The sequence below is a fragment of the Mastomys coucha genome, unplaced genomic scaffold (assembly GCF_008632895.1).
Source record: "Mastomys coucha isolate ucsf_1 unplaced genomic scaffold, UCSF_Mcou_1 pScaffold7, whole genome shotgun sequence".
Lineage (NCBI taxonomy): Eukaryota > Metazoa > Chordata > Mammalia > Rodentia > Muridae > Mastomys > Mastomys coucha.
The window spans coordinates 89646995-89656221 of record NW_022196913.1 but is presented as its reverse complement, the minus strand read 5'-3'; positions in this window follow the sequence as shown (position 1 = coordinate 89656221).

Genomic DNA, 9227 nt, shown 5'->3' with positions numbered 1-9227 from the left:
AAAAAACCAGTTCACTGTCTGGGAGGGAAGCTTTACTATTATCAATTCCATAAGAAAATGTTTAGGGGGAAAAATAAAAGTAGAAACAAAAATCTAGAAAATTGGGAAAAGGAAAGTGGCAGAGCCTAAAGGTGCTTATCAAGTGTGTTTGTTGGTTTGTATATGCTTGGCCCAAGGAGTGGCACTATTAAGAGGTGTGGCCTTGTTGGAGTAGGTGTGTCACTGTGAGGATGGGCTTAAATACCATCAACGTAGCTGCCTAGGAGTGAGTATTCTGCTAGTAACCTTCAAGTGAAGATGTAGAACTCTCAGCTTCTCCTGCTTCATGCCTGCCTGTGTTGCATGTCTTTCCTTGATAATGGACTGAACCTCTGAACCTGTAAGCCAGCCCCATTTAAATGTTGTCCTTTATAAGAGTTGCCTTGGTCATGGTGTCTGTTGACAGCAGTAAAACCCTAATTAAGGCATGAAGCAAGTGATTTCTGGAACCATGTAAAAGCAGAAAGGGAAAACCAACTTCATAAAGTTGTCCTCTGTCTTCTATATGTCCTCTGACCTCCATGCGTGTACCATGTTACTGATAATTCCACCCCACATTTCACTCACATAATACTAAATAAAATATTATAAAATAAGAAGAAGTTAAATCTAGAAGATCAGGGACTGAGGACATGTCTCTGTGGTTAAGAGCTCCTGCTGTTCTTCCCAGTTTAATTCTCAGCACCCACATCAGTAGGTGAAATGCTGACTGTACCTCAGCTCCAGGAGAGTCAATTATCTTCTGGTCTCTGTGAACACCCAAACACACATATCATACACATACACACACACACATATATACATACACACACATACATGTATACACACACACACATACACACTTACACACATAAATAAAATAAAAATAAAATTTTAATCTATGAAGTCATTAAGATTGTATAGTTAAAGTATAACAAACAAATACTTGAAGCACTCTGATTAATATCTTTGAACTTGAGGAAGAATGAGCTTGAAACATCTTTAAAGAACAATAGGAGTCCCCTTCTGTTCTTGATGAAGTCATTGCCCAATCTCCATTTTATATTAGCTTTCTTGATCCTGTTCATTTATTTACATGTCTTTGACTTAAAAGCAAGAACAGTCTCATAATTCAATATATTCTGTTGTGTGGCCACATCTGATGCCAGAGGGTTAAAACCTGGCCTTAACTTCTTGGAGAAGGAGAAATTGAATGCACTGGGCTAGCTTCCAGGGAGGGCTTTTTCCACTTTCTGAGGCCATGTGGGCCTTGTCCATCTTCTGGATTTTAGGTCTAAGGAAGTAAACATGGTTTGGAATAATTTATATGGAGCATGTTTGGTAAGTGACTGAAATGTACTCCAGATTCCAGAGACTTTTAAGGAACAGAACAGCAAGTCACTGACAGCACTATCCCATAGTGAGGGGCAGACAGGGAGAAAATCTCCACTGTCATTCCCTCCTCTGAGCTCTGCCTTGGTATGCTGGGGTCAATTAAGATTGCTGAACATTGCCTAAAATGTTAAACTTCAAGGCCCAGATGTGGTTTTCCTTAATTCATCAATTTTAATACTGGTGCATGAAAATATACATATTTACAGAGTATGTGATGTCTCAATATGTGTACATCATAAGCTGTTTAAATGGAGTTAAATGTATCTATTCAAAATTTATCATTTTATGGTTTAAAAAACATTGAATATTTTTTATTCTAGCTTTAAGACATATATAGTAATATAATTGCATTGTCCTATGTCTATGACACTCATAGGTTTTCGACAACATAGTGTATATACATTTGACGCTTGTCATGTGAAGTAGTAACTTTTGGAAAACAGGCAAATGCTCTCAATAAGTCTGAGGAATGCTTTTATATATTTCTGGTCATTTGTTATCAAACGTTACTTTACTACATGTCTTTAGGATAAAAATACCACCCCATCTGTATGACTCTTTCCTGTGGTCATATTTGGGATGCTATAGGATTTCTGAATGAACATTTGCCTATATCTGATAAAAGCTACGTGAGCTGCACTAGACATCAGCTTCTGTAATGACAATTTCTCTAGTGCCATTTTCTCAAAGATACTTTCTCTGACACACTACTTGTGTGTGCAACTGACAATAAGTATATATTGTGGAATGTTACTTAGCTATGAAGTGAATGAAAGCTAGTTATCTATGACATCATGGACAGAAATGGAACATCTGTGCCAACATGGATAGAAATGGAGGCTATGATGTCTAATGCAATAAGCCAGAAGCAGAAAGGCAACGTTCACATGATTTCATTGTGTTTAGTTTTGAAACTGTTGGTCACATACAAGGTATGAACAAATTGGTGGGCCTCAAAGGTGGAGGTTTGGGGTACATCAGACTGAGGGAGAAGACTGGTCAAGGGTTACTGTTACTTTTGTATAAGACTGAAAAGTTTTGATGTAATGTTTCACATAGATGCCTGCTAAATATCATAATGCTAAAAATGCTGGAAGACGATATTAACTTTTTTCACTAAAAAGGAATGATAAATTCTTAAGGAGATACACGTAATGTGTTTTGAAAATTACATAATATGCATATGAATGCAAATGTCACAAGGACTACCCATTAACATGCAAAATTGTGTTTTTTGTTAGTTTCAAAAGTAAGGAAAAGCAATGATGCCATTCATAAATAGCTCAGTCAGAATTCCCTCCAACTTCAGAGACTTTGTCCAGGGCTCCTACTCCTTGTTTGACCCTGACTCTGAATCTGAAACCCAGCTTTACTTGAGATCCCAAAGACATTAGGAAGAACATTCTAACTTAGCTTAAATAATTCTTAGGCAACAGTAACCTTGATTCTAAAACATTCTGAGAAAACTTATATGATCCAAAATTTTAATTAACTGCCAGTTTTTCTTTCCTTTTGATAAAGCCTGTGATGGTTGCTTTGTTAGTTATGAAGTCTAAACTTTCTTATCAGTATTTCGAAATTCCAACTCTAAATGCATGAAATAATGAGTTATGCAGATGAGTGCACCATAAAGAATTTTGACTTAAATTCATCAATGCGAGTGGATAAGCTCTTATATGAAGAGTATTTTCTTTGCAGAGTAACATGTTAGACTGTAATCACCCAGGCCTTCTAGCAACTGTGGCAAAACTATTACTTAAGCACATATTTTAAAGAGATTATGAGGCTTAACTGTAAGATAGTAGTCCTAAGTACGTTCTTTAAATTTTCAATTTCATTCATATTCTACCTTATTTTTGGCACAAGAACATCTTGTTTTTCTCTTAAACCAAATATATAGCATGATGCCTTTCCCTCAGGAGCAGCCTTGCTTTAAACAACCACACTGAAGTTGCGTTGGGTCTCAGAGCCTTTTGAAGATCTTGAAGTCAGCTCTGCTGCATTGGGTAACATACAATATGTACTTAAAGATCTATCAGCTCATCTCTCCTCCTCTGACTTCAGAGGCAAAGGGGGACATAACCTGTACCGGAGATACCAGAAGGCATTTCTTCGCTGCCTCTGTCAGTAAGGAACCCATGCACCCTACATTCAAAACCCACCAAGTGTGATACAGGTGGAACACAAGTATGTTTTGATCCCGTTGTGTTTGTACTTACAAGGTAGAGAATGTCTCACAAGAAATGAGACTGTGTTGGGAGTTGAGAATTTAAGAATTGTAGCCCTGATATGTCTTATCATGAAGGGTGAATTTCTTTACTGCTCAGTTTTCCCATCTGTAGAGCAAGCACAGCTATAAGTCCAGTATGAGAGATGAGGAAAACATTCTAAGGGTCAGGAGCATAGAAAGTACTGTTCAGATTTTCTTTAAAATTATAAAGTGTCATAAATGTGCAATGCTTGCTAACATCTTCCCAGATATCTCAGCATGCTGCATGCTATTTAATTGAAGTAAAAATTCAGATTATATTATATTAATGGGCACATTCATTCCTCATTTCACGTATTCAATTTTCTAGCTTTCTTCAGTAACTTTTAATTATCTCTTTTTCCTGACTTCTAATTTAGCTAAAATTTAATAAACACACATGCTAACAGAATATTTTCACATTATGGTATATTATGGGATAGCTATCATTTTGCTTCCTCTCCTTTTGAAGTCTGATAAAACATTCCACTGTAGTTACCAACTAAAGGCACATCCTCTTTTGAACTCTGTGCTGTCTTTGTAAACATAAAGCAGAAACCAAAGACCAACAACAGAGGTCAACATTTCTGGTTCCCTTTACAATATTTTTTTTTTATTTTTGACATCATAATTACAAGATTTATCCCTTCCCTTTCATCTCTTCAAAGCCTTCCATATAACCTTCCTTGGTATCTTTAAAATTCATAGCTTCTTTTTTCATTAGTTGGTATTACACCCGTGTGTGTGTGTGTGTGTGTGTGTGTGTGTGTGTGTGTGTGTGTGTGTGTATGCATATATGTATAATTTCCTAAATACAACTTGCTCAAACTTTATAATGTTACTTTTATGTATATTCTCATGCCTGGCTGCTTGGGATTGGATAACCAACTGGTATGCTCTTCCCTAGGGAAGAGTTTTTCTCCAGTTTAACATTCCTTAATTGCTTGTATTTCTTTCTGTAGGGTTGAGGCCTCTTTGGCTTTTCCCTGTCCACTTTAGCATGTCTGTTGCTGATATCCTTGTTTAGCTCATGTTCAAACAGTCATGTTTGTACAACTTCATGGATGTAGCATCTGACCTTACTAGGGGACATAGTCTCACAGCAAACTCTCTGATCTTCTGGCCTGTGACCATCTTTCTGTGCCATCTTATGCATGTTCTCCAAGCTTTAGATGCAATAGTATTTTGTAGATTTATTCATTGGTACCTGGTGCATAACTTTGCAATTTCATTGGTTGTGGTTGTTTGTTGCAAGGACAAGTTTCCATGATGAGTAGTCTCCCTCCTCAGATGCCTCGGTGATTGCTGTATATTAGTCTGGATACCTGATTCTGAATCCCCTATGTGTGATTCATCATGGGGCTTCAAACATATACAAACACCGTGTAAAAGGAAACACAGGTCGACTTTAAACACAAGAACAGTCTCTGCTTTTTGTTTGTTGCATTCTGTGATGGCTGCTGAGTAGACCATATGCCTATTCTGCATTAATCTATAGTATGGAAGCCATAAGAAGTGATATCTATGCCTCTTAAAAGCTGTATATCCCAGAAAAACAGCTCTGCATCTTACCACAGTATTTCCAGTAATTAGGAACCAATGCATGGATAGTCACTTAACTTCTGTATCTGCAATTGGGCATAGTTGAGGGGTCAGTAATAACTGTGTAATAATCAACAACAATAATATAACCAACTACTACTAAAATGTTTAATATATTTAAAGTAAAATGTATTTTTTCTGGGCTCATGATTACTAAATTATATTCCTTTATTTTTTCTATTATCTATAGAAATCTATAGATCAAATTACTGAATTGTGTTGATGTAATGCTCTAACAGCACTAGTGACTAGACTAATGACTTGTTATGAGTCATTATGTTCCTTTACTTACTAACAAACTTCAGTTCTAGATCAATCATAGAATGAAGTAACATTATTTAAATTCATAGATGTGAGCCTGAGTATTAAACATGGTTAGTGACTTAAAAATTTAGAAAGTTTCTAATGCTAGCTCCAGGATTTCACTGGTTCCAAACTGTGATTTTTTTTCTCTTTCACTGCCTGACTACCTCACTTTGTCTCATTTGTCTGTGTATATACAGCTTAACTATCTATGTGAAGTTAGGATCAGAAGTCTGCAGATTTTATTGTTGTTTTGAATATTTAATGTGTATAATAAGGCATTGAGATGATATGTGATTTTAATTATAAATGTGTGTATGTGTTTCTTGTGTATATGTCTGTGCACTACATGTGTGCCTGGTTCCTAAATAGGTCAGAAGAAGGTGTTGCATCCCTGAAATTGGAGGTATAGATGGCTGTGAGCCATCTTTAAGTGCTAGGAATCACTGTGAGAGAGTAAAAAATGCACTTAGCCACTGAGTCATCTTTACAGCCCCCACAATCTAATATTTCATATGTACCATTACAAGACTGAAGGCCATTTTATATAATATTTTTATTGGATTTATTTTGACTGTAATCTGTCACCTCAAGCCAAGAATAAAATTTCTCACTTGTGGTCTCACATTGGTTCTCAAGAATATTTGGATTTTGGAGCTTAAGGATTTTGGAATTATGGATCCTTGGCTTGAATTTATTTATACATTTGCATAGATGAATGTATGCTTCTATATGCACACAATAGATATAAATGCTGAAAATTAACACACAATATGTGGCAGTTTGAATGAGAAATATGCAACACAGGGTCAGGTTCTTGAGCACTTGTTCTTGGTTGATGGAAATTTCCAGAGGTTATGGGATCTCTAGGAGGTGAAGCCTTGCTGGAGGAAGTAATTTACTGAGGTCGGGTTTCAGGGCTTATAGCTTGCCCTAATTCTTGGTCTACTTTCTGTGTGCAAATAAATGTGATTACATGGCCTGCTACTGCCATTCCATGGCTTCTCTGCCATCTATAGCTCCTATCCTTTTGGAACTATAAACCAAAATAAACCCCTTCTTCCCTTACATTACATTTGGATATGGTATTTTTATTACAGTAACTGAAAAGTAGCTAATGCATTCAGATGTGTCTCATTGTTCATTAGTGAAAAGGTAATTACAGTAGATAGTATACAAAGTATTTCATCCACAGCTCTGTTTCGGAAGACTAAGCTGAGAAAGAGCAAAGTAAAAATGGAGTGTGCACATAAAGATGGTGATTCATATATTCATTACAATTCATTTCCCAATTGAAGCTTTAAATGCTCATACAATCAGACAAACTCAATTCCCCTCAGAACTTAAAGTCAGTACTATTCACAATTCTGCCTAAGCATTGATGAGTCCCCATGAAATCTGATAAAAAATCACCACATTTGAATTCTTGTAGACAACTGGGAACCATGACCAGGTCTTTTTCACTTTTTCAGTGTGTGTTTTGCTTACCCACCTCGTCGCAACATCACTGGGGAACCACAGACTTCCTTGGCAGAGACTGTCAACACAAGATAGGTGAATGATCATGTCTGAAAATGTCTGGAAAGGGTAGAACTTCATTATCAAGAAGCACAGGCTAGACCCTAGCTCCTCCACCTCACCAGCCAGAGGAATCGTCATCCTTTCTCTCCCAGGAGGAAATGGGGAGAGGTGAAGACAAATGGGTCATTAGTCTAAACAAATAAGAGCACAAAAACAAACTTTCCAGATTTTCTACTCCACATCCTTATTGGGAATAAAATCACCTTTCCCAATAGAAAATAAATTGAATGTACTTGTACTTATTCCAGACTCAGAAATTCACAGTTGTGTCTCTCATTGGGAAAGTGTTTGTAGAAAGATTGATGTAAGTTTTCCAGGGCTAAACACTCAGTGCTCCAAAGCTATCCATCTTTTATACTTTCTGCCTCAGAGGAGCACATCCATCAGAGCTTCATTTTCTTCATCTCTACTGCTCAGAGTTACTGTTGGTCTAATAGTCATATGTTAAACACAAACATGTTTATAGTAGTAAGCAACTGTCGATCAATACACATGTGCTTGTATTAATGACAAAAGGGTATCCTAAAAAACATGTCTATTGTTAAACTAGGCTTAGCCAACATTTTAAATTCTTCTTTTATAAAAAGCTTGATATTTTTATTTAACAATTTTTTAAACGCTGGATGAAAGATTTTGATGTCTATACCCCTAGTAAGTGAATTAAGTGATTTCTCATTCAGTATTCCCTGTTACTAAAAGAATGGGTTTCAAAGTGGCATCTTCTAACTTTTTCTAGTTGGTAGTACCCAGTCACATTTGGTCATCATGCTGTGACTTCTCAGTTACTGGATGGATATTGTAGAAAGAAAAGCATATTATAAATAAGCCCTTGAAAATCTTTACAACTTAAAAACATTTTCTGAATAGGAAGCACTATATAAAAATATTTGTTCCCATCTTAATATGTCTGAAATCCTGTCTGAACAATTTTATTACTTCCAGGGATGCAAAAAAAAAAAAAAAGGTAAGATTATCTTTACCCTGGAGAACCTTTTAATATAGTAGGTTAAAAGGGTGATAATAAACACTATAACCTTACAATGAAGTCAGTCATAAAAAATACATCTCTTGGCAAGATTTTCATAATTATGTAAAATGCCTGTTTTCAAGGGAATTCTTAAATCACCTATGATATTTCTTATTCTCTCTAAGAAAGTTTTCCCTTTATGAGTTAAGTCTTTAGAGTTAGAGCTGTTGTTACTATGTCCACCTTCACTATAGCATTATCTCATAGACTACTTTTACAGAGTATGATCTTTTAAAGTAGGTGCTGAATTGAATTTAATATAAAAGATTTTACTTATAAGACCATTTTAGAACCAAGGAAACAATGAAAAAATATATAAGACAGTAAATCAGCTGAGATCTGGGCTAATACAGTCTAAATTGACTTATCAAACTAGGAAGGATGTGTCTACAACAAATGAAATGATTCATCCCAGATAAAATATTCAACGAATGAAAATTATGAGAGTTTGGGGAATTAACTATGACTGTTTTCCTTCTACAGTCTCTGTCGAAAGCCATCTCAGTTTTGTATTTGGGGTAGGAAGTAAATTTATCATGGAACTGTTGATAGGTTGAACAATGGGGACGTGGGATGGTGATGTCAGTCACTCCCGTTGGGAATGAGATTGCTTCATGAAAGCTGGAGTGCAAACACTGGATGTTGGAAAAAAAGAGCCAAAGGGAAAACCAACAGCGTTGTCCCTCCTGTTTCATGAGGTGAAGGGGCTTTGATAAAATGGGACAATCTGTAGACTCCACAGTTGAAGGGAATTCATGTGAAAGCAGGCATCTCTCAAGATTCTGAGTGAGCTCTGAGATGAGTCATTCATTTATACTCTCAGGACTCCTGTTTCCTCAGTGGTGATAACATAGAGATATATACTGCAGCATTCATTTCCATCATGGCTATCAGTGGGAAGCTCCCATATGGAGCAGTTTTTGATAGATCATCATGGGCACCTCAGTAGTGCAGGAAAATTATAAGCCATATCTGGAAAACTCATTTTTAAATGATAGATGAGATTTCTCTTCAGTTGGATGAGTAATTATTTCTTTTCTTTTTTTTTTTTTG